This window comes from Octopus bimaculoides, chromosome 30 (assembly GCF_046866305.1).
Source record: "Octopus bimaculoides isolate indiv1 chromosome 30, ASM4686630v1, whole genome shotgun sequence".
NCBI lineage: Eukaryota > Metazoa > Mollusca > Cephalopoda > Octopoda > Octopodidae > Octopus > Octopus bimaculoides.
In genome coordinates, this window is record NC_142957.1 from 676,520 (window position 1) to 701,519 (window position 25,000).

The following is a 25,000-nucleotide window of genomic DNA, read 5'->3' on the forward strand; positions in this document are numbered from 1 at the left end:
ACTTTGCAATAGAACACAACTCGTGATAAAGAAAATGATGTCACACGTTATCGAGGCTACCATTCTTTCTGGATGTGCAAAAGGGGATGACGTCTTTATTCCAAGAATTCCTCTTACTCCATCAGGAGCAGACATTCCTTTTACATTCAGAAGACTACAATTCCCCCTTCGTGTGACTTTTGCCATGTCCATAAACAAATCTCAGGGTCAAACACTGTCTGTAGCTGGTCTTCTCTTGGAAGAGCCCTGCTTCTCACATGGACAACTGTATGTTGGCTGCTCAAGAGTGGGCAGCAAAAAAAACCTATTTGTATATGCTCCACAAGGGAAAACAAGGAACATTGTTTACAACGAGGTGTTATAATCACAACAGCAAGAAAGTATGTACATGATCACCTTCTTTTACGAAACTTCATTGACTTTCATATATTTATATTGATATACATATATATACGTGTGTTTGGGTGCGTGTGTGTATATACATCTCTATATATAAAGATGATGCGTAGTCTAGACGGCGTTTTTAGATTTCATTATTCTCTTTAACCCGGGCAACGCCGGGTATTTCTGCTAGTATATATATATATATAATACAAATTGAAATTGGCTGACCGTTGTACTCTTTCTTGTCTTGAGGTTCACGTCCAAACGGCTGGGTGGATTCGCGTGACAAATGGTACACATGTGGAGATGGGTCCATAGATTGGAACGCGCTTTCTATTTTTTCTTAGTCACTATACTTAAAGAGAAAATCGATTAAAACAAACTGCGTGCGTGCGTGTATGTGAGTGTGTCACTGAAGCCATTCATACGTATATACATAATATATAAATAAACTGAATGATAAATTTCATTTATCTCTTTCTCTCTCTCTTTCTTTCTCTTTGTCTCTCTCATATACACATACACCATCAACATTACTCTCTCTGTCGCGCACACCCCATCAAACATACACACTCACATACACACAGACATACGCACACACATCAATTCTTCCCTCTCACCACAACTTCAAAAGAAGTTCAGTTATAAAGCTGTCCATGTCACTTCATTCGGCGCCCACTTCAAAAGATCGCCTTTCATTTTCACTTGTTCGGTTATTGCTCGATAGATAAAACGTAAACCAACTCCTGCTAAATGCAAAAATCCCGCCAAAAACACACACACATACACACACAAACGGACATTTCATTTTCACTTGTTCGGTTATTGATCGATAGATAAAACGTAAACCAACTCCTGCTAAATGCAAAAATCCCGCCAAAAACACACACACATACACACACAAACGGACATTTCATATCTTTCGGTTTCTCTATGATTATACACACGTCGAAAACAATAGCTCTTACATACATTTTAATCTTCAACCGGTATGTATCAATTTCTATAATATAAATTGTTTTTCTATAAGCGTATAACAATTACTTATTCCATAGTTCACTCAGCATTTCTCTTCACTTTTCTCAAAAGCTTCGTACTTGCCGTGCCAGCCAACGTAAGTCAATGACACACAACTTCACTCACTCACTCTTTCTCTATTTCTTACCCTCTTTCTCTCTCACATACACACACACACACACACACACTCACACACACACACACAAACGCACGTCCATGGCATATATCTTTCAATTTCTGCTCTCTGCAAATAAATTTTTAAGGATAAAACTGCTTACAAAAATTGCGATTAATGTATAATATCTTTCTATGTTAATGATTAGACCGACGTCCAATAGAAGAGCTCTCACAAACAGACTACGTACAAATTCTTTCTTCACAACTCCTGAAGCCATTTTCTGACAGGAAGGGGCGAAATCTTCATACAGCTGGAGGCTCCAATCGAAACGGGACACGAAATGGTAAGGTTGAGAAACGCTGTTATAGATTATGCCTAACCGAAGACAATCACAGCCACATCATCCAAACAGACCGGGTGAAACCGGGTTTAGCTGCTAGTATATATGTATATATGTGTGTGTGTGTGTGTGTGTGTGTGTGTGTGTGTGTGTGTGTGTGTGTGTGTGTGTGGCAGCATAGAAAACAAAAGTTAAAAAGATCTAATTTAAAACTTTAATTCAAAGCAGAAAAGATTAACCCTTTTGATACCAAAATGACAACAAATGTCCCTTATACAAAGTCCTTGTTTTAACGTAATTTAGGTTAAATTTTATGCTAATTTATGTCCCATTTGTTAATCATGTATCCCCTCTACAGCAATACACCTGTTTCGTCTCTGTGTCACACTGTAACCTTTCATCATCTGGCACATCACCTCCAATGCCACATCCACGATCAAAGCATTGGTCCTTGATTGAAGCATGCCCCTTAAAAAGTAATCGAGAAGGTTGAGATCTGGGCTGTTACTGGGCTACATGTTGACTCTCACAAAAGATGGCACCTTCTCACTAAGGAAGGCCTGTGTTGATTTTTACTATGCATAGTGTTAAACTATCTCTGTGTGTATGTGTGTGTGTGTGTGTGTGTGTATGAATTTACTATGTATGTATATCTCTATGTATGCATATGTACATTGTTTTATTTGACAAATTAGAGAAAAATCGTAAAGTATGCGTTGTAAATATATTTACTTTTGTTGTCACCGGAAGGAATCAAATGAGCAACTCTGAGTAGCAACAGAGTCAATCACCAGGTTTAAACACATACACACACGTATGTGTATGCTTGACGTATCTTCCCAAGCACAGCAAACCACCAAGAGTCCTGGTCCCCTGGCATTCCCTCTGTGTGTGTATTGCAAGTTACTTGGTGACCCTGCCAGTGGTGGTGTTATGTAAAAAGCCTCTAGTCCGCACTGTAAAATTGTTGGCATTTGGAATGGTATCCAATTGTGAAAAACCATGCCATAACTGACCATGCCTGTGCTGGTGCAATGTAAAAAGTACTCAGTTCACTCCTCAGAGTTATAAAACAACAGTGTTTTAGAGAAGCAAAGTTCGGCGGGCGGCTTTTGTCTTCTCCCATTTATACCATCATGCTTATCATCCATTTCATCTCATTAATGTGGTTGTCCAGCCCGCAGCTACTCTGTGTACGTCCTTTATGCCAAATCTAATGAAATAAAGTAGCTTGCTTACCAACCACATGGTTTAGGGTTTAGTCCCACTGCGTGGCATCTCGGGCTGGTATCTTCTACTATAGCCTCAAGCCGACCAAAGTCTTGTGGGTGAATTTGGTAACTGACCGAAACTGAGAGAAACACATCGTATATATGTATATATATATATATATATATATATATATATATATATATATATATATGTGTGTGTGTGTGTGTGCATATGTTTGTGTCTCTGGTGTGTTTACGTCCACGTAACTTAGCGGGGACATAAACACACCAGACACACAAACATATGCACAGAGACTGATAGAATACGTACTAGGCTTACAAAGAATAAGACCTGGGGTCGATTTGCCCGACTAATGGCGGTGCTCCAGCATGACTACAGCCAAATGACTGAAACAAGTAAAAGAGTAAAAGAGTGTACATATATATATATATATATATATATATATATATATATATATATATATATATATATATATAGAAGCATTGGTTATAGATCAAATATTAAATTAGGGTCAACGACTTTACATACATCACCCCTCAACCATTTAATCATGCTTTTCAAACACATACATAATAATAATATACATAAAATCACAGAAGGTAAAAATATATTCAAATAAAATACAAATCGAACGGCCATATTAAATATACACGACTAAAAATTCATAAACTACCAAGAAACTAATAGATAAATATAAAATAAGTAAATAAAGATAAAATAAAATAAATGCCCTCCGACTAAAGAAATTTTATGAAACGATTAAAATATTTTTTAAAAATTAAAAAAAAATTAATATTTGAAAAAATCTTATACTTCACAAGTACGTCCACAGATCAAATTCACATACAAAGTTTAAAGTCTTTCCCTTTTACAAATGTACACGGGACGATCCACAATACCGAAAGGCAATGGAAATACACTTCATAAAAAGATTTTCTCCGAAGTTAAATGTTTGAAAGAGAAAAAAGAAAAGCAAAGAGTATGTTTTGTATGTATGTATATGTATATATGTGTGGGTATGATATGATCGATAAAGTTATTTTTACTAATTGATTTTTCAAATTTACAAATATTATACTAATGTATTCTCATGCAGAACTACACCTTACCAGAAATAAATAAATAAATCTATGACGGGAATATATTCTGAAAATGACTCAAAGAATATAAAAAGAAAGGACTTAAAAACAGAAAAGAAAACATTTTATAATTTATTTATATTTTCTATTAATTATTCTCTATATTTTCATTCTTTTTCTTTTCTTTTCTTCCTGTTCTTACCATCCCTAGAAACCCTCTCAAAACAATGGTGTAAGTAGTAAACAAGTTTTTACCTTTATTTATTTATTTGGTGGAGGCGCAATGGCCCAGTGGTTAGGGCAGTGGACTCGCGGTCATAGTATTGCGGTTTCGATTCCCAGACCGGGTGTTGTGAGTGTTTATTGAGCGAAAACACCTAAAGCTCCATAAGGCTCCGGCAGGGGATGGTGGTGAACCCTGCTGTACTCTTTCACCACAACTTACTCTCACTCTTACTCCGTTTCTGTTGTGCCTGTATTTCAAAGGGCCAGCCTTGTCACGCTGAATATCCCCGAAAACTACGTTAAGGGTACACGTGTCTGTGGAGTGCTCAGCCACTTGCACGTTAATTTCATGAGCAGGCTGTTCCGTTGATCGGATCAACTGGAACCCTCGACGTCGTAAGCGACGGAGTGCCAACAATTTATTTATTTATTATAATTTTTTTTTGACAATCCTTAAAGAGACCATTTCAATACAATGAAAGTGGTGGATAGGAAAATGAATAGCCCCTATCTCTCTATTTTACCCTACCAATCTTTCTATCTGTCTATCTGTCTGCCTATCTATCTATCTATCTATCTATCTATCTATATATATATATATATATATATATATAGCTATCTATCTGTCTGTCTGTCTATCTATCTATCTATCTATCTATCTATCTATATATATATATATCTATATATATCTATCTATCTGTCTGTCTGTCTGTCTGTCTGATTGTCTATCTAACAGCTTATCCATCTTCCATTATCTCCAAAGTTTCAGCCCAAAAACAAAACAAAATCAACGTTCTATTATAAACAAAAATCCCCAAAACATGTTTTATATAAATCAGCAAGAATTCTGTATTTTCAGAGAATTATATTTGACAAGTTCGAAAGACGAACGAAAGCGATAATATATGGAAATGAAAGTATAAAATAAATGAAAGAAGTTTTTTCCAAAATTCTGACGACTTTTTTTCAATATTTAATTCTGTACCTCACACCCAACAACTCTACACATATATGACCGCAGCCACTTGGCTGAAACACATAAATAAATAAATATATATATATATATATATATATATATATATATATATATATATATATATATATATATATATATATATATATATATATATATATATATATGAATATATTCATACATACGTTGATACATACATACGTTGATACATACTTACGAACATATGCATGCTATATACATGTGTGTTTGTGTGTTTGTATATATGTGTGGTGTATATATGTGTGCTAAGCTTTCCAGTATTATATCCTTAGTCGTAGCCTGTCACAAACGTACCGTTCATTTCAATTCTATCTTTGCACTTTGCAATATAAGCGTCACACTTGATCTTCTGGCCGGACACAAATAACCTCTTTATTAAGAGATATAAAACTACGTTCTTTGACCGTAAACATTTTGGTCCGTGTCCTTATATTAAAAAAAGAAGTTTGGCAATGTAGTGCCCTCCTTTTGCGGAATTGAGGACGATAAAACGTCCCCAAACTGATCCATTTCTGACAGAACAGTATCGCTCAAGGGGGATAACTGTATACCCCATCAGCAACGAATGTTATCGTTTCAAGTCATTTTTTTCCTTTGCAGGTTTCAGGATATTCTTTTCTCTTCTGCTGTAGGCACAACGCTGAAATTTTGGGGGAAGGGGCCAGTCGATTAGATCGACGTCGGTACGCAACTGGTATTTAATTTATCGACACCCAAAAGGAAGCAAGGCAAAGTCGACCTCGGCGGAATTTGAATTCAGAACGTAAACAGAGATGGGATAACGCTAAGCACTTCGCCTGGCGTGCTAACGTTTCTGTCAGCTCACCGCCTTAGGTTTCAGAGTATTTCTACCTCCAAAATGACCAAGATCGTATTTTTAGCTCCGTTATTATGGACATTGTGCACCTCCGGCTAGTAGGCATGCCAGTTACAATGTTCGACGTGATTCGAATGCTAACATTGGCAGGCTATAACATGAAATGTTAGACCTCTAAAAAATGCTTTCTTTTGGCCTTATGGACAATTGGCCAATATCAATATGTGTGTGTATGTATGTGTGTGTATAAATGAAAAGTGCATTAAATACTACCAAACGTACACGTAGGACCCTAATACTTCATCAGTTATCGACCGAAAATGATTAATACCTAGTTTCATGCCTTGAACGATATGTCTAGGGAATTCGTATATCGACTGCACTGGCAAGCTTTGCAGAGTATTAGGGCTCAAACAAAAAAAAAAAAAATACAGGGTGGACGTACGAAAGTAAACAACAGTAATTTGAAAAGATACACGAAGACAATAAATGAATAAATAAATAAATATAGTCTTGAGGCCAAACACGAGAATGATGGATTAACGCCTGGGAGAAATCTTCAAATGGATAAGAAGAACAGAATTGAGATAAAAAGAAGAAAAGAAAAAGAACAGAATTGGGAAGAGAAAAAGTTTGACCAGCGCGCTAGGCGTCCAGATGCAGAAAGGGAGAAGAGAGAAAAAAGTCACTGGCCACGTGTGAGTAGCAGAGAGAAGGGAGAGAGAGAGAGAGAGAGAGAGAGAGAGAGAGAGAGAGAGAGAGAGAGAGAGTAGCAAAGAGTGAAGAGAGAGAGAGAGAGAGAGAGAGTAGCAAAGAGAGAAGAGAGAGAGAGAGAGAGAGAGAGTAGAAAAGAGAGAGACAGCGAGATAGAGAGAGAAAGCGTAAGAAGACGAGAGAGAAGGAGAGAGGAACAAGAATTGTTAGAAAAGGAATATTATAACGAGAGAAAAAGAAGGAAAGAGTCGCAAAAAAATGTATACAGATTTACTGTTAACAAATGTCGGGACCCGTACACGTGCACACACACACACACACACACACACATATATATATATATATATATATATATATATATATATATATATATATATATATACATATATATATATACAGGGTGTCTCAAAAACGTGTACTCACTCTTTGACTTCCCAGCACTCATGCGTTTTGTGTTCAAGAAGATGTTTATTGATATACATACAATCCTAAAAAGTTAAATTAAATTCAAGAAAATAAATTCTTGTAGAAACGATTATTTATTGTCATTTAGAATTATTTAATGTCCTCTCTCATTACAATACATTAGTAATAGTCTGTCAAAGAGGGAGTACACATTTTTTGGGACACCCTGTATATAAATATACATACATATATATATATATATATATATATATATATATATATATATGCATGCACATATGTTGAGTTATTTCGAAGACTGCAGATTTTAGTCAAATAAATTGTCCCCAGCAATGTTTTTCAGCCTGCCTCTTATTCTATCGGATTGCCGAACCGCTACGCAAAAGCAGACACGAAGAGAGAGAGAGAGAGAGCGACCAAGAGAGAGAGAAAGGGAGAGAGAGAGAGAGAGAGAGAGAGAGGGAGAGAGAGAGAGAGAGAGGCAGAGATATATCGGTGCAAATAACCAAGTAAAATTTCTTGGCATGGATGTACAAAATTTTATACTTGGAGACAGAGAAACATAAAAAACTGAACATTTTCCAATCCTTGCTTTGTCTCTATCTCCATGTATTCATGGATTTCTGTTGTAGCCACACTTTATGCAGCGGACTGTGTCTTCGGTAAAAGTTTCGGGATTGTAAGCGGAATCTGTACGGACGTTACTCAGTGTTCTCTATATTGAAAAAATCTCTATCTCATCTGGTGACTGTCTGTCTGTTTGTCTGTCTCTCTCTATCTCTTTCACTCTATCTCATACTACACACACACACACACACATATATGTATATATACATATATATACATTCAGACGTACCTACATACACACACGCACACACACACACACACACACACACACATATTCTTTCGTTTGTTTCAGTCATCTGACTGTGGCCATGATAGAGCACCACCTTTGGTCGAACAAATCGACCCCAAGACTCATTCTTTGTAAGCCAAGTACTTATTCTATCGGTCACTTTGCCGAACCGCTAGGTTACGGTGATGTAAACACACCAGCATCGGTTGTCAAGCCACAGACACACAAACACACAGACAAAAAGACACACAGACACACACATGTATATTCTGGGTAAAATTTATTAGCAAATGATAATAATATTTTACCATTGGTCAGCATGGGTAAACAAATTTAGAGGACATAAATATTATTATATTTACATGAAGGGGAAATCCTCTATGTAGATTTCTCACTGCTAGAAAGGGCAGTCAAGGCCCATACCACAAAAAGAAAGATTTTTCTATAAAGGCAAGTTGTTTGTAGGGGGACGGGAGGTATATATATATATATATATATATATATATATATATATATATATATATATATATATATATATATCGCGCACTAATTTCGAAACCCAAATGGATAAGGATATAGCTGCCTTGCGCGTGATTTCTGTGTGTATTTGCAACTACATAATTATTCATTAATTAGTGATCTCGCTGTCGATTCACAGATCCCCAATTAGTTTATTTTGTATGTTAATTACGAAACTCGAGTCCGGGATTAACTATTTCACATTTTTTTGTTTGTTTTGGTGCTAAAATCAGCGTGCTTCATGAATTCTTTTTTTCGTGGTTTAGGTTTTAACTGGCCTGTTCAGCATGTAAGGATCCTGTCAAAGGTCTGCTCTGTGCATATAGAAAGAGTCTACACCCTTTTATATTTTTGAAAACTATGTTCTTCTAACTTTTATTTATGAATGCTAACCATTGGTAATATCTTATTTCAATGTATTACCCTCATATTTACGAGAGCATACAGACTTACATATATATATTTTATATATATATGTGTGTGTGTGTGTGTGTGTGTGTGTGTGTATGTGTGTGTTTGTGTTTGTTTGTTTGTGTGTGTGTGTGTGTGTGTGTATATATACAGTAAATGTGAAAGCGAATGTCAGTGTGTCACACTTTTTCAACTTTCTTCCTCCGCCCCCCTCTCACTACTACATGTCACCTCTACTATTCCTCGTGCTTTACTCCCTCTCAGTATTCAATAACACTTCTACTATTCGTCATTCTTGTTTTGTTTTCTTAATCCTAACATTTTGATAAATATATTTCTCTAAATATTATAATTATTTCCAAAAATAATTTCCAAAATAAACATTTCGAAAAAGTCTTTCTCTAAATATTATAAATGTATCAATTAATTTAACCATGACGTGTCCTTCATAACGTTCGGTAATGAAATACGTAATTGAACTCACTCTCTCATGCAATATTACCTCTCATAGCACTCTCCCATAAAAATGTCGGAAACTTATTATTTTTTGAGATAATAATAAAATTTGTCCGACCTATTTTAATGTCGTCGGCCGTCGGAGCTATCGAAACTTAGCGTAGCCCCGACTGCATCAAAATAGATTCGACTAATTTTATTATTACTTAAAAAAAGACCCCAAAATTCTAAATTTCAAACATATTCATGATCAAATACGTTTGGAGCAATTCCAGACCGTAAAAATCGCCCTTTAAAATAGCGTTTAGCGACAGTGGTGTAATTTTCCTTCAAACTACGAACAGGAGTTTAGATACGTACCAGCTACTACAAATAACTGTTTGTACGAAATGTAAGGCCCCACGTACGTAAAATTGTCTTTAAATTCAGTGGCGGCAGAAGAATTACCGTTGAACTTTAAAAGGTAAGTTTATTGTTGCCTACGGCCAGCTGTATGTTGATTGTTCAAGGGTAGGGTATAGAAACAAGCTATTTGTACTGACCCCGGATGGAAAAACAAAAAATGTTGTTTATCATGCAGCTTTGCAATAAGTTCCAAAATCGACAAATTATATCATTGTTTTGATGAAAATTGTTCATTGTTTGAAAGATATTGTTCAAGTTTAATAAAATTTAATATGTACTCAATGCATAAATTGTCATTGTTGAGCACAAGGCCCAATAGAGAATCCTCCACAGGACCTAGCTTAAAACCCGCGCTATCGGGCGACTTTTAGGCTAGTATATATATATATATATATATATATATATATATATATATATATATATATATATATATATATATATATATATATATATATATATATATATATATATAGGAGAATTCACGAAAAAACAACAGTCAAAGACAGGTGGTGTAAACAACAACTGGATGTATTAGTATAACGCTCGGGAATAGAGAAAGTCTTTAACGTTTCGAGCCTACGCTTTTCAACAGAAAGGAACACAAAAAGGAACACAGAAAAAAAAAACAAAGTGAATATATATATATATATATATATATATATATATATATATATATATAAATTAACAGAATGAAATAAAAATCTAAGGCTGAGAAAGATTTCACACTATTTATAAATAGAAGATCATGCAGCTGTTTCTGGCATATTCTATATATCCCTTCATCGTTGACGGTGTGAGAAAGTGGTTAAGCAATAGTTATTCTAGATAAGACATGATGTAGAGAGTGAAGTGGAAGAATGAAAATAGACGTGAGATATGCAGGGATATTGTATCTTCAGATCCATTATTTATGCAGAATGGTATACATGTAAGATTCCAGTACCCTGTGAGTAAGTTCCAATAGTATCTAAAATTGGTCATTCCAAGCATAGACGGTGTTGTTTAATCGTGGGTTTTTTTGGTTTTCAGCTGTAAGAGTTTCTATTTATAAATGGTTTGAAATCTTTCACAGCCTTGGATTTTTATCTCATTCTGTTAATTTTTTTTTATATATACAAATGCTGATAGAAGACCTACGTTGGACTCCTCATTCGCATAATCACCTCGAAGCTGGAGCTTAACTATAGTCTACCCATAGCACTTACTCAGCATAACCTGATACCTTTGGCACTTATTGACGTCATTACCTCCCAAAACCAATATATATATATATATATATATATATATATATATATATATATATATATATATATGTATATATGTATATATATATATATATATATATATATATATATATATATATATATATATATATATATATATATATATATATATATATATATATATATATGTATGTATGTATGTATGTATGTATGTATATAAATTACGTTGAAAGTTTGCTGTAGATGCGTTGAGATGTATTGAAAGATACAGGTAAGAAAATAGTTCTCTTCTCAAACATAGTATAATGCTAACAATGCAGCATGAACTTTGTTTCTTGACCTTCAACTTGAATTTCAAGTTGAATTTAACGTACGATAGCGTCTTACAATGTTAGATTTATATATCCTAAATTTACAGAACCATTTGTTGTTCGGGCAGTTTAGCTTAATAGTAAAGTATTTGAATCGCTATCATATGGGCGTGAGTTCTCGTCTCTTGGCTGATCGCCGACAGATTTATCCTGTTTATGCTACATCATTAGCAATATCCTGCATTTGAGGCTATAAGTATTTCCTTATTTTATCATGTATATGTATATATATATATATTTATATGTATACATTTCATACACGCACACAGATACATACTTTCGTTTGTACAAGTTCAATAGAGTCTTTAAGTCTCCGATTACTAAGTCCATTCCCAAGGCTTTGGCCAACCGAAGGCTAGAGTCGAAGATACTTTTCTAAGATTCCACGCAGTTGGACTGAATCCACAACCCTATGGTTGTAAAAGCATGGCTGTGTTAAGAAACCACAGAGCCATGCTTGCCCTAATTTTGCATATTTAAGATGAAATCATAACAATTCTAAATTTTTAATTAGGAAGTATAAAAAACGGGTTTATCATAGTTGTAAGCTGAGATCGTCAGCATTATCTGAAATCATTAGCAGTTAAAGGGCAATAACTCTTGTAGAATAGCACGTGTTCCTTCCCTTTGTGTTGTTAATTCATTTTGAGACAATTTTGAATTGAAAAGTGTTTAATTCAGTGGACAAAGTAAATTAGCAGATGTCGCGTCTTCTCTGGGGTTGTTCGATTGTAATTCCGGTCGTTGATTCATTTCTACTTCTCCGACTCAGATTGAAAACCGTGTGTCTCGTGGGCCGCAACAGAGACACGACGCTTATGGTGAGTGTGCCCGTATGTCATTGGAACCACTCAAACAATGATCCGCCATCGGCCCGCTCACCGCCGCCAACCGATGATACGAAAAACCCCCTCAGTCTCGCGGGCGCCCGTTCATTTGACGAGGTAAAAAACCATCGCTAATTTTCTGTTCGGAGAGACTTGCTTAAGAGAACAGCTACTACACTGCGGTTTGTTGCGTCTATTCTTGCGAAAGACATGATCCAGCGTCCGAGGCATGGTATAGCTCCGTGTAAAAAACTTAGCATTATCCAACGACATCGGTGACACGAATCACTCGGGAAACGATCGAAACTGAACGGTGACGGCAAAGATGGATCTAAGTGCTAGAATATGCATACACTTGTTTCATGACGTCAAGATATCTGTCTGTCTGTCTAAGCCTTTTTCGGAGTTTAAGCAAAGCTGGGGCATCCACGCCGCCCTTCTCGAGTGAGCTACAGGCTGCTGACTCTATTCATCGTGTCCGTCTGATATTTTTGTCGTCTTCTCGGTTCCCGATGTCACACAATGAAAATAGAAAACAGAAAGTCTCCAGGCTAGAGAGAGAAAGAGAGAGAGGTGGGGGAGAGGGAGAGAGAGAAAAAGAGAGAGAGAGGGGGAGAGGGAGAGAGAGAAAGAGAGGTAGGTAGGGGAAGGGAGAAAGAAGTAGAGAGAGAGAAAAAGAGTGGGAGGGAGGAAGAGACACGTAGGAGAAAGCGAAAGGAGGAAAGAGAGAGAGAGAGAAAAAGAATAAGAAATGGTAAACAGAAAGAAATATAGGAAGGAAGAAACAAGAAAGACAGAAAAGGCACGGAGTGTTCATATATAATTATGTAAGGGAGAGAGAGAGAGAAAGAGAGAGAGAGAGAGATAGTGAGTGAAAGACAAAGAAACAGGCAACCATGCAGGCAGACAGACATACGAAGGGACAGAGAGAAAGAGACTGAGAGAAATGGAGATAGCAAAGGGAGAGAGAGGGAAAGAAGATAGGAAGTGAGTGGAAAGGGAGTAATAAGGGAGTAGTATATAGGATTAGCAGAAAAGGGAGAGTTTGAGGCAAGAGGCGGAGAGAAGGGGAAAGAGAGACATTGATACATAGTTTTATAGAGAGAGGGAGATGCTGACGTGGGAGAGAAAGCGAAAGAGAAACGAGGGATATTATGATATATAAGGAGGTAAAGAGGGAGAGAATGAGAGAGACAGTGAGTAAGTGGGAGAAAGAGGGAGAGGGAGAGGGAGAGGGAGAGAGAGAGAGAGAGAGAGAGATGAAGTATGATTTATATACTTTCTGGGAGAAGGAGTGTATCAGTTGTGAGAGAGTAAGAGAAGTGGACCGGAGTTATAGAGTAATGCATAAAGAAGTGAAAGGGAGAGAGAGAGAGAGAGAAGTAGAGAAGATCAGCGAATGATATATACATGTGTGTGTGTGAGTACTAAGAGACTAAGATCTGTGATAGAAAACAAGAGAATTGAGATGATATATATATTTCGAGGAGGGGGAGAAAGGATGTTGGTAAATATCCTTAATTCTTTTAGGAAAGACAACACAAAATTTACAACAACTTGGCTGGGATCTTTTCCTTTTGGCCGGCACATAGAAAAAATATTTTTTTGTAACTAAACACTTTCAAATTTCGTATACTGGTAGAATGTATCATTTGAAACATCATTTACTCTTGGCATTTCTACGAAAATTCGTTATTTTCGGAGTTATTTTGTGTCAAATTTGTCGTATTTCGGTAATTTCAACCAATCAATGACGTCTATTGAGGTGAAAACAATTACTGCTGTGGTTTGTCAACAAAACGTTTTTTCAGTTTATTTTGTTTGTGGAAGTATTTTCGTTCTGTTTTAGCGTTTTCGAAATTGCCGATTTTGGAATCTTTTCCCTTGAATAAAATTACTGCCGTTGTTTGTTAACAAAAACTATCGGCGGTAAATATTTCGTTTGTCCCTGTTATTTATGACATCTTTCGTGCGTTTGTACTGGATTTGGTTAGGGTTAGGGTTAGGGTTTTAGGATTAGGGTTGGGATTTGGGGGTTAAAGTTACGGAAAAATGTGAAAAATGAAGAAATTGGAGGGGAGGGGAGCAAAAATGTCTTTCCAAAAATAGTAGCTGAAAAAACCCTAACCCTAATTCTAAAAACCTATCCCTAGCCCTAAAACTCTAACCCTGACCCTAAAATCCTAACCCTTACTCTAAAACCCTAACCCTAGACCTCCAACCTTAAAGCTAAAACCAGTACAAACGCACGAACGATGTCATAAATAACAGTGAAAAAGTATATTTGCACCGCCAGAACGTGTTGTTGACAAACCACAGCAGTAATTGTTTTTATCTCAATAGACGTCATTGATTGGTTGAAATTACCGAAATACGACAACTTTAACGCGAAATAACTTCGAAAATGAAGAATTTTCTTAAAAATGCCAAGAGTAAATGATGTTTTAAATCATACATTGTACCAGTATACGAAATTTGAAAGTGTTTAGTTACAAAAAATTATTTTTTCTATCTGCCGGCCAAAAGGAAAAGATCCCTTGGCTGTTATTTGTAGCATCACACAATATTTCTCCAAATATTTCTTAAAGCGAAATATAAAGTGATGGACTATTATTTCTAGCAAGACACCAGACCACCTGTAAGTCAATACGTTTTATAGACGCTTCGTCACGTGGTTTGTCATTCGAGTTTGAAGACTGATTACGGATGCAAACAGTTATACAAATGCTTCTTAAAGTGACGTTCAATTTTGTATGAAAAACAACCCAAATTTGGGTGCACTTGGCAATTATTTCTAGCATGAAAAATTCATCTGTAGAAGGATTCTTAAATTGTCCTTCAACGCCTGGACTATTTAATTACTTCAATTAAGAACAACAAAAATAAATATCTAATTAAACATTAGTCAAATAATTGATTAGTTTCTAAGAGAAAAAATTTTAAGGAAAATCTGAAAATATAATTTGTAAGAAAATAGCGTCTCTTGGAAATAAAAAGAGAGGAAGAGGGAAAGGGTAATATATAATGAGGTGGGGAAAGAGAGAGAGAGAGAGAGGGAGAAATCTAGAGAAGAGGGGGGATACAATAATGTATGAGGTGCAGAGAAACAGTGAGAGAGAGAGAATGATATAATGCTGAGTATGTGGGGGGCAAAGGATGAGGTGAATGATGTAAGGAAGAAGGAGTGATTAAAATGAATATATAATGAGGTGCTGAGTAAAAAGAGTCAAAGTGGGAGAGGTCCATTGATGTGGTTTGTAGGCGAGAGGGATAAAAAGGGGGGAGAAAATGAAACAAGGAGAGAGGGAGAGCAAGAGAATAAATGAGAGAGGCGGAGGAGTGATTAAGCAATGTATAGAATAAGGAGGGAAAATGTAGGCAAAAGGGAAAGAAAGAAGAAAAAGATGTGTTTAGTAAGGGAGGAGTTAATAGAGAAAGCAAGGGAGGTGGATAGCATACAGTAATATATAATGAGGTGAGAGACTGAGAGGAGGGGAGTATGAAAGACACGCAGAGAGAAAGAAAGAGAGAGAGAGAAGGCGAACGATGAATATATTTACAAAGAGAGGAAGGGTATGAGGTAATGAAGAAAGTAACAGGGGCGGAGCCAAATCAGATTATATAATGAGGTAAGAGTTTAAGAGAGAGACAGAAAGACTGTTATGCGCCTGAGTGTGTTTAATGACGGAGGGAGAGTTAGAGGTGAGAAAACGTACAAAGGATGAGGAATATATAATGAAGTGTAAGAGTAGGAGAGAAAGGAGTCAGAGCAAGGTTAGTAACTCTTATTACATCCCTTTTTTGCACTTCCGATTCTTATTCTCCAGTTTCCTTCTTCCCTGTAATTTTCACACGGGACCTGCTAGAAATCACAGCCGAATTTCACAAAAGAAATGATTAACTACAAAAGCACTGAGTTATTTCAGAGAAGCTTTGTCAAGGGTTTTATTTTTATATCAAAAAGAACACAAGTCTGGGAGCCTTTACTTGCTCTTTTTCGAATGATTCGAGACAATATAGGGGTCAGTTTCTTTTATAAATTATTCTTCAATGTCCTTCACTTTTATAACCAAAAACAATGAAGGATAAACAGTAAATTTAAAGTCATTTGGTTTCTGTTTCGATCACTATGACTGACCACACATGGGAAACATTTTTACAAATGACTCTGAAAGGCCTATTAATTTTCTAGGCTTTTGGCGGCTATTTCTAGCATGATGCGAAATTATCTGTAGGACAAATCTTTTAATAAATGCTTCCTAAATTGTCCGGTTAATATAAAGATCTTCACCCGTTAATAAAAACAAAAAAAAAATCTACCTGCTGGGTTTTAACAACTGTGTAGAAAACGAATATGACAAAAAAAAAATTGCGCAAACGAACCTGGCGGGGTGGGGAGAGGACTTTTGGAAAATTCACAAGATCTTATTTTTCCGTCATAACTTTCGGAAAATGGATATATATATATATATATATATATATATTTATTTTTATTGTTATTTTTTTTCCTAACGGAATCCCACGTTTTTGGTTATGGAGGATCCGATTATGAAAAAAAAAAAAAAAAAAAAAATCGCATTTTAAAAATTTCATTCTCCGCTTTAGCCTTCAACCAGGCTAGCCACATGCTAGAAATAACAGCCAAATTTCACAAAACTGCGATAACATAATGAACACCTATTAGACTGTTTGTTTGCTTGTTTTCGTTTTAGTGACCGGGCGCTGCCGCGATCCTTCTACTGTTTCACTATAACGCATGCAGAGACAGACAAAGCAACCGTTCATTTTTCACTTTTAGACGGCGGGATGGAGGTGAGGGGAAATTTTTGGTCGGAGTTTTTCATAAAAAATTTAAAATTAAAATTTGAATTTGTGTTTATTATTTTTTTTTCATATTCTTAATCTCCGTATTTTCTCAAGTAGATTTATTTTAAAAAAAACCGAAAAAAGTTTTTTAAAATTAATCATTAGTAAACTAAGTAATTAGTTTCTAATCAACAGATGATAGAGAGAAATTTTGTGGCAAATCTGAAAATGTAATTTATTTGTAAGAAAGTAGCGTCTCTAAGAAATAAAAAGAGAGGAAAAGGGTAAGAGTAAGATATAATGAGTTGGAGGGGGAGAAAGAGAGAAAAAGAAAGAAAACCATAGAGGGGAACATAGCGAATGAGAGAGTACATTAATGTATGAGTGAGAGAGAGAGAGAGAGAGAAAGAGAGAGAGAGAGAGAGAGAGAGAGAGAGAGAGAGAAATAAAAGCCGATATATATATGTTAAGTAAGTGAGGGAAAAGATGAGGTGAGCCGTATATCAGGGGAGGCGGATGGTTAAAATGAATACGTAATGAGGTGCTGAGAGAAAGGAGACTAAGAGGGAGGAGTCGATGAATATGTTTTATAGGTAAGAGAAATAGAGATAGATAGATAGATAGCGAGAGAAAGAGAGAGAGAGAGCGTAAGGTAAGAGATAAAATAGGGGTGGCGGTGTAATATAGCAATATATATAGTAATGGACTGTGAGAGAGAGAGAGAGAGGGAGAGAGAGAGGGAGAGAGAGAGAGAGAGAGAGAGAGAGAGAGAGTAAGAAAGAAAGATTGAAATAAAACGAAATGTAGGAACAGAATGAGTTAAGACAGAAAGCGAGGGAGGGGGGAGCATTCTGTAATATATAATGAGGTAAGAGAGCGACAGGAGAAGAGAGAGGATAAATCGTTTACTAATAGAGGAAGGGTATGAGGTAATAAATAAAGTAGGGGCGGGGTCATCCTGGATTATATCATGAGGTGAGAGTGTGAGATATAGTGAGTGTTTAAGAAGGGAGGGGGAGTTAGAAGTGAGAGAACATATAGAATGATGTTTGAGGAGGGAAATGAGAAAAAGTAAGGGTGATAACTCTTATTATCTACTTTTCTGCTTGAAACTGACTTCTATTTTGTAAAATAAAATCTGTTTTACTGCGCAGACTGTGAAGATTTCCAAATGATTTAACGTAAATAATAGATCGAAGGGTTTATAAATTGGCGAATATGTTTAGGTAAGAGGAAAAACGGGATGTAATAAGAGTTATTATCCTTACTTCGTCTTCCTTCTCTCCTTTCATTTAATTATGTAATTCACTGTGACTCCTCCCCTTTTGCTGTCTTAATTACCTCATACCCTTCCTCTATTAGTAAATACATTCATTGTTCCTCTTCTCTCTCACTCTGTCCATTTCTCTCTCAATATACATAAGTATATCACTCCGATTCTCGTATTTTTCTCTCTTACCTTACGCTCTCTCTCTCTCTCTCTCTCTCTCTCTCTCTCTCCTACAAAACATATCAGTTGTCTTCTCCATCCTTATCTCCTTTCTCTCAGCACCTCATTATAGCTTCATTTTAATCACTCCGCCTCCCTTTCTATAGCGTTCACCTCATTCCCTCCCTCACTTACTGAACACACACATATATCAATACCTCTGTCTCTCTCATTCTCTCTTACTCTGCACTTCATGTATTAATATATCCTTCCCATTCCCTTTGTTTCCCTCCCTTTTTCTTTCTTTCTATCCCTATCTCCCCCTAACACCACATTATATATTCCCCTTTCCCTCTTCCGCTCTTTTTATTTCTATAACGTCAATTGAATATGAAATGATAGATGAAACGTAAGGTAGCATCACCTTTTACTAAACACATTCTGTCAATTCTCTAATATAATGGCTAAACCACAAACCATCATATACATACCTTCATCATATTCACGGAACAAATTTCCGCTTGCTAGACCCTTACCAGTGTTTCATGTCCACATAGTGACTTTAAATACTCCAACAGTAGTCTGTCATCATATGTCTGTTCTATCGGCCTTAAAATCTCTTCTCCTTAATCTTGATTGCTTGATGAAAACGCTCATCATTCTCATCGCTCGCGTCTCTGAGATTAGCAAAAAATTCATCGAGATGGCTTTTCAAGAAATGAAGCTTTATGCTCATATCGCCGCCTAAAAGCTGAGAGCTATCAAGTAATATCTCCACCAAATTCTTGTAGTTCTCTGCCTTTTCACTCCCTCCAAATCCTTTCACAACAGCCACAAATGAATCCCATGCTCTTTTTTCTACGTCAGTCATCGAACCCGAGAATGTCTGGCATTTCATTAACTTTCTGATTTGTGGCCCATCAAAAAACACCAGCCGTTATTTTATCATATCATAGGAAATGCTAGGAAATGCTGAACATATGAATTTGAAACGGTTATTCTCCACATTAAGAGCTTCGATAAATTACTTCATTAGTCCTAGTTTAATATAAAGGGGTGAGAAGATGATTTTCTCTCGCTCAACAAGTGTTTTGTGTATGATATTCTTCTCCTCAGAAATCAAACTTTTCCTTACTGGCCAAAGTTTCTGCTCCCAATGTTTGTCTCTCGTTTGGCTATCGCATAAACCCAGGAAAGACGGATGTTTTGTATAAACTCTTTGTTGACCAAGTAAGAACTTGAGCATTTTTAGATCCACACATATAACCCATTTGTGTTCATCAGATTTGTGTAAATCTACTGCAACTTTTATGTGATCATAATTCTCTTTAAGTTCACAGAGTGACCAAGAGGAAGCGCAGTTAACAAGTTTTCATTATGGAGTAATACATATTTTAGACACTTCTTTCAACTATCTATAAATTCACTAGGGTCATAGCGTCCAACACCCATCGCATTTACCAGTCCCGTCACGTCACAACAGCAAACGAAATAATTTCCAGTTGTAATGAATGCCAAGAGGACTTTTTCTTTGTTCTGATAAAAAGTCACGTTTCTGCAAGAAATTCTTCTCTTTAAGCCTAGAAGATAAGTTCTAATAACTCTTTTGACTCTTAGGTCTCTAACGAAATACTTGAGTTCTGCCTGGTTGAAGTTTACACGTTCTTTGGTCGATGTTATTCTTTTATTCTTTTATTTGTTTCAGTCATTTGTCTGCGGTCATGCTGGAGCACCGCCTAAATCGACCCCAGGACTTATTCTTTGTAAGCCTAGTACTTATTCTATCGGTCTCTCTTGCCGAACCGCTAAAGTTACGGGGCCATAAACACACCAGCATCGGTTGTCAAGCGATGTTGGGGGGACAAACACAGACACACAAACACACACACACACACACACACACACACACACACACACACACACACACACACACACACACACACACACACACACACACACACACATATATATATATATATATATATATATATATATATGTATGTATTACGGAGATGTACTTGCATAGCAAGTGACCTGATCTGAGATCGTGTGCTGGAATTAAAACAATTGCAGCGTGGAAGGTTTTTATAAGCCATTTAAAATAACACACAAAAACCGTTAGATTCACTTCACTATTTAAATTTAATTTGTGTCAAAATATTTTCGTCGCTTTGAGACCGCGGCCTGTTCACTGAGAAAATTCTGTGCAGCACAGAAGTTTGTCAGTGAACAGGTCGCGGTCTCAAAGCGACCTGTTTTGCATCTACTTCATATATATCACTTTCATCTTGCAGTGACAGTAGATCCTTAAAATCGGGTACTGGTATTTCATCTGATTGAAGCATTGGACGATTTGATGAATCCAGATTTGAGTAACTTATTTTCTGTCGCAATCTCTTGCTATAACTAGAAGAATTTGTGAGACAAACGTAGCAATCTTTAATATGGCTCTTCGGTTCTCATCATGCCATTGGAATGCCAAAAGTTAGTTGTTTCTTTATGTCCTTTGTCCATTGGCATAGATTTTCGGCACAGGGTTTACATATACTGAGAGATTACCAACTTTAATCTTGAGGTAAGTCAAGTAGAATTTCTTTCACTAAGTGAGCAATGTTCATTCTTTGACTTGATACTATAAAACACCCACATATATAAAAAAAAGAGTCAGGGGAATTCAAACATTTCCTTCGCAATGACACCATGCTACTGAACCTCTGCATTATTTCAGGAGATAAATGTGAAAAGAGAGAAAATAACAAAGAGCATATTTATGTATCTAGGTTTGTCTAAATAGATGTCTAAATACTTAGATAAAATAAATATTCAACAGAAATGTTTAACTATGATATCTTTTGTACATTTGTTGATAGTAAGAAGAGATTAACAAAACAAATTAAGACGACCGGGCGGGCATTGAAGCACACAGTTATTAGGAAACACACTTCTACACAGGTACGAGGCCAACAGAGCGTCACAACCTCACTCACTGAATGCTCAACTGACTCTGATATTCTTACTGCTAACATACCCTACCAAAAACAGATTGAGAAATTTCTGAAAGATGGTGCTATGGGTGGGTTAATATGGACTAGTCCATAGGCAACAATCACTTGATGTCATAGAAAAAAAAATATTGCTATTTTAAAACTCAGTGACCCCAAATTATCCCAAAATAGGTCTCGAACTTATAAATGGGAAGAGAGGCAGAATGGTAGAGTAATAAATAATGAGGTGGGAGAGAGAGAGAGAGAGAGAGAGAGAGAGAGAGAGAGAGAGAGAGAGAAAAGCAAAGAAAAGGAGAGAGACACACTGGCAGACAGTCAGTCAGATACAGAAAGGGTCAGAGTTAAAGAGAAAGAGAGAGAGAGTAAGAGAGAGAAGAAGAGAGACAAAGAGATGGGTGTGAAGGAGAGAGAGAGAAACGGGGAGGATTGAAAGATGGGGTTACAGGGATGATAAAAGAGAAAGTGAGAGGAGAGAGGGAGGAAGGAGAGAATATATAGAGAGAAAGAGACAACGAGAAAGAAGAAAATCAAGAGAGAAAGGAAGACAGAAGGAAAGGATGGGAGGAATAAAGTAAGAAAGAAAAGATGGAAAGAAGGAATAATGAAATGAAGGAAGAAAAAAGAAAGAAACAGAACAAGAAAGGTGAAAAGAAACAATACAAAAGTAAGGAAAGAAAGGAAGAGAAAAAGATAGATAGACATATAGATAGGCGCAGGTATGGTAGTGTGGTAATAAAATTGCTTTTTCAATCACATGATTTCAGGTTCAGTCCCATTTTCTGGTAATTGAAGAAGGGTCTTCTACTATAGACACGGACTAATGACTTATGAGTGAATCTGATAGACAGCAACTGAAAGTAGACTGTTGTGTGTGAGTGTGTTTAAGTGCGCGTGTGTTTTAGGTATGCATGTGTGTGTGTGTTTGTGTGTTTATGTATGTCTTTGTCCTCCACACCTGACTGACAACCGATGGTCTTTTGTTTATGTCCCAATAATGTAGCAGTTCTGAATACAGGGACCCATAAGATAAGAACCAGTTTTTAAAATAAGTACTGGCATCGATTTATAGCAGTGAACCCTTCTGAAAATTGCCCCAGTTTGGCCGCTGTCCAATAACAAATGTAATTACAAAATTCAATGAATATATTCATATGTATAAATACATACACCACACAAACATATACGCACACACACATACACACACACACATTCATATAGTCAAGTCCATTCCTGTCCATTCCTATTTATTGTAAGTTTACATACATACAAACATATATATATGTGTGTGTGTGTGTGTGTGTGTGTGTGTGTGTGTTGGTATAAATACATACGTACAGACACAGACACAGAAACACACACACACACACACACACACACACACACACACACACACACATATATATATATATATATATATATATATATATATATATATAATATATGAGAGTGTGTGCTTACTTATCTAAACAAGCCATCAAAGTTACAAATGAGTGTACCTGGGGTTATTTCCGAAATCCCGTGGCTACGCACCCATTCCTCTGCGCTGGAGGTCATCACCAAAAAGCAGTTTCCATGGCTGCCAAGTCATAAATTACTTTGTTGTGACTCCGTTCTTTCATTCTGTATTTATTTTCTAACTCTCGTTTCCTACTAAACGTCTCACAGGATTTTGTTTTCTCGATCTTTCAAATAAATTGTTTAAGTGGTGTTTCAGTTATTTGTACTGCACAATCACTAAACAATTCAGACATAGGGACAGTGATACGCATACACACACAATCACACAAATACACGCAGATACGCAGCACACACACGTATACATGTTTCTCTTTATGCATACATGCATTGGGATGTTATATATATATATATATATATATATATATATATATGCATACATGCAGACAGGCAGTCAGACAGACAGACAGATAGACAGATAGATAGATACATAGATAGATACACAGATAGACGGAAAGCTAGATAGATTGATAGATCGAGAGATCGATCAATTGATAGAAAGATAAATAGACAGACAGACAGACAGATAGACAGATAGATAGATAGATAGATAGATAGATAGATAGATAGATAAGGCGTAGATAGACAAATAGGCAGGCGTTGGTGTGGTAGCGTGATAATAAGTTTGCTTTACAAGCACATTGTTCTAGGTTCAATCCCAATGTGTGGTAACTTGAACGGGACCTTCTATTATAGTCACAGGATAATGACTTATGAGTGAATTCGATAGAAAGTAACTGAAAGTCGTTTGTCGTCTGTGAGTGTGTTTAGGTGCGCTTGCATGTGTGTGTGTTTATGTGTGTCTTAGTTATCCAGAACAGAATATGACAACCGATAGTCTTATGTTTACGTTCTCATAATGTAACTGTTCAGAATACAGGGACCCATAGGATAAAAGCCAGTTTTAAGAATAAGTACATGCATCGATTTCCTGCTCTGAGCACTTTAGAATGTTGCCCCAGTTTTGCCGTAGTCCAATAACAAAAGTAATCAGAAAATTCAAAGCATATATTCATATGTATGTAGACAAAAGTATAAGTACACACGCGTACACACAGACACACAGACACACACACACGCGCGTACACACAGACACAGACACAGATACACACACTCACACACACACGATCATATAGTCAAGTCCGTTCCGATTTAATGTATGTATACATACATACAAACATGCAAATGTTTGTGCGCGCATGTGTGCATGTGTGTGTGTGTGTGCATTGACACACACGTTTGTGTATATATGCAGGAGTGGCTGTGTGGTAAGTACCTTGCTTAACAACCACATGGCTGAGGTTTCGGTCCCACTGCATGGCAGCTTCGGCAAGTGCCTTGTACTATAGCTTCGGGCCGAGCAACGCTTTGTGAGTGGATTGGGTAGACGGAAACTGAAAGAAGCTCGTCGTATATGTACGTATGTGTGCGTGTGCATGTGCCTCGCTTGAGAACCGATGTTGGCGTGTTTACGTCCCCGTAACTTAGTGGTTTGGCAACGGAGGCCGATGGAATAAGTACTACGATTTGTTCGACTAAAGGCGGTGCTCCAGCATGGTCGCAGTCAAATGACTGAAACACATAAAAGAATAGATATATATGTATATATATATATATATATGTATATATATATATATATATATATATATATATATATATATATATGGTTGGGGCACTCCGTCGGTTACGACGACGAGGGTTCAAGTTGATCCGATCAGCGGAACAGCCTGCTCGTGAAATTAACGTGCAAGTGGCTGAGCACTCCACAGACACGTGTAACCTTAACATAGTTCTCGGGGACATTCAGCGTGACAC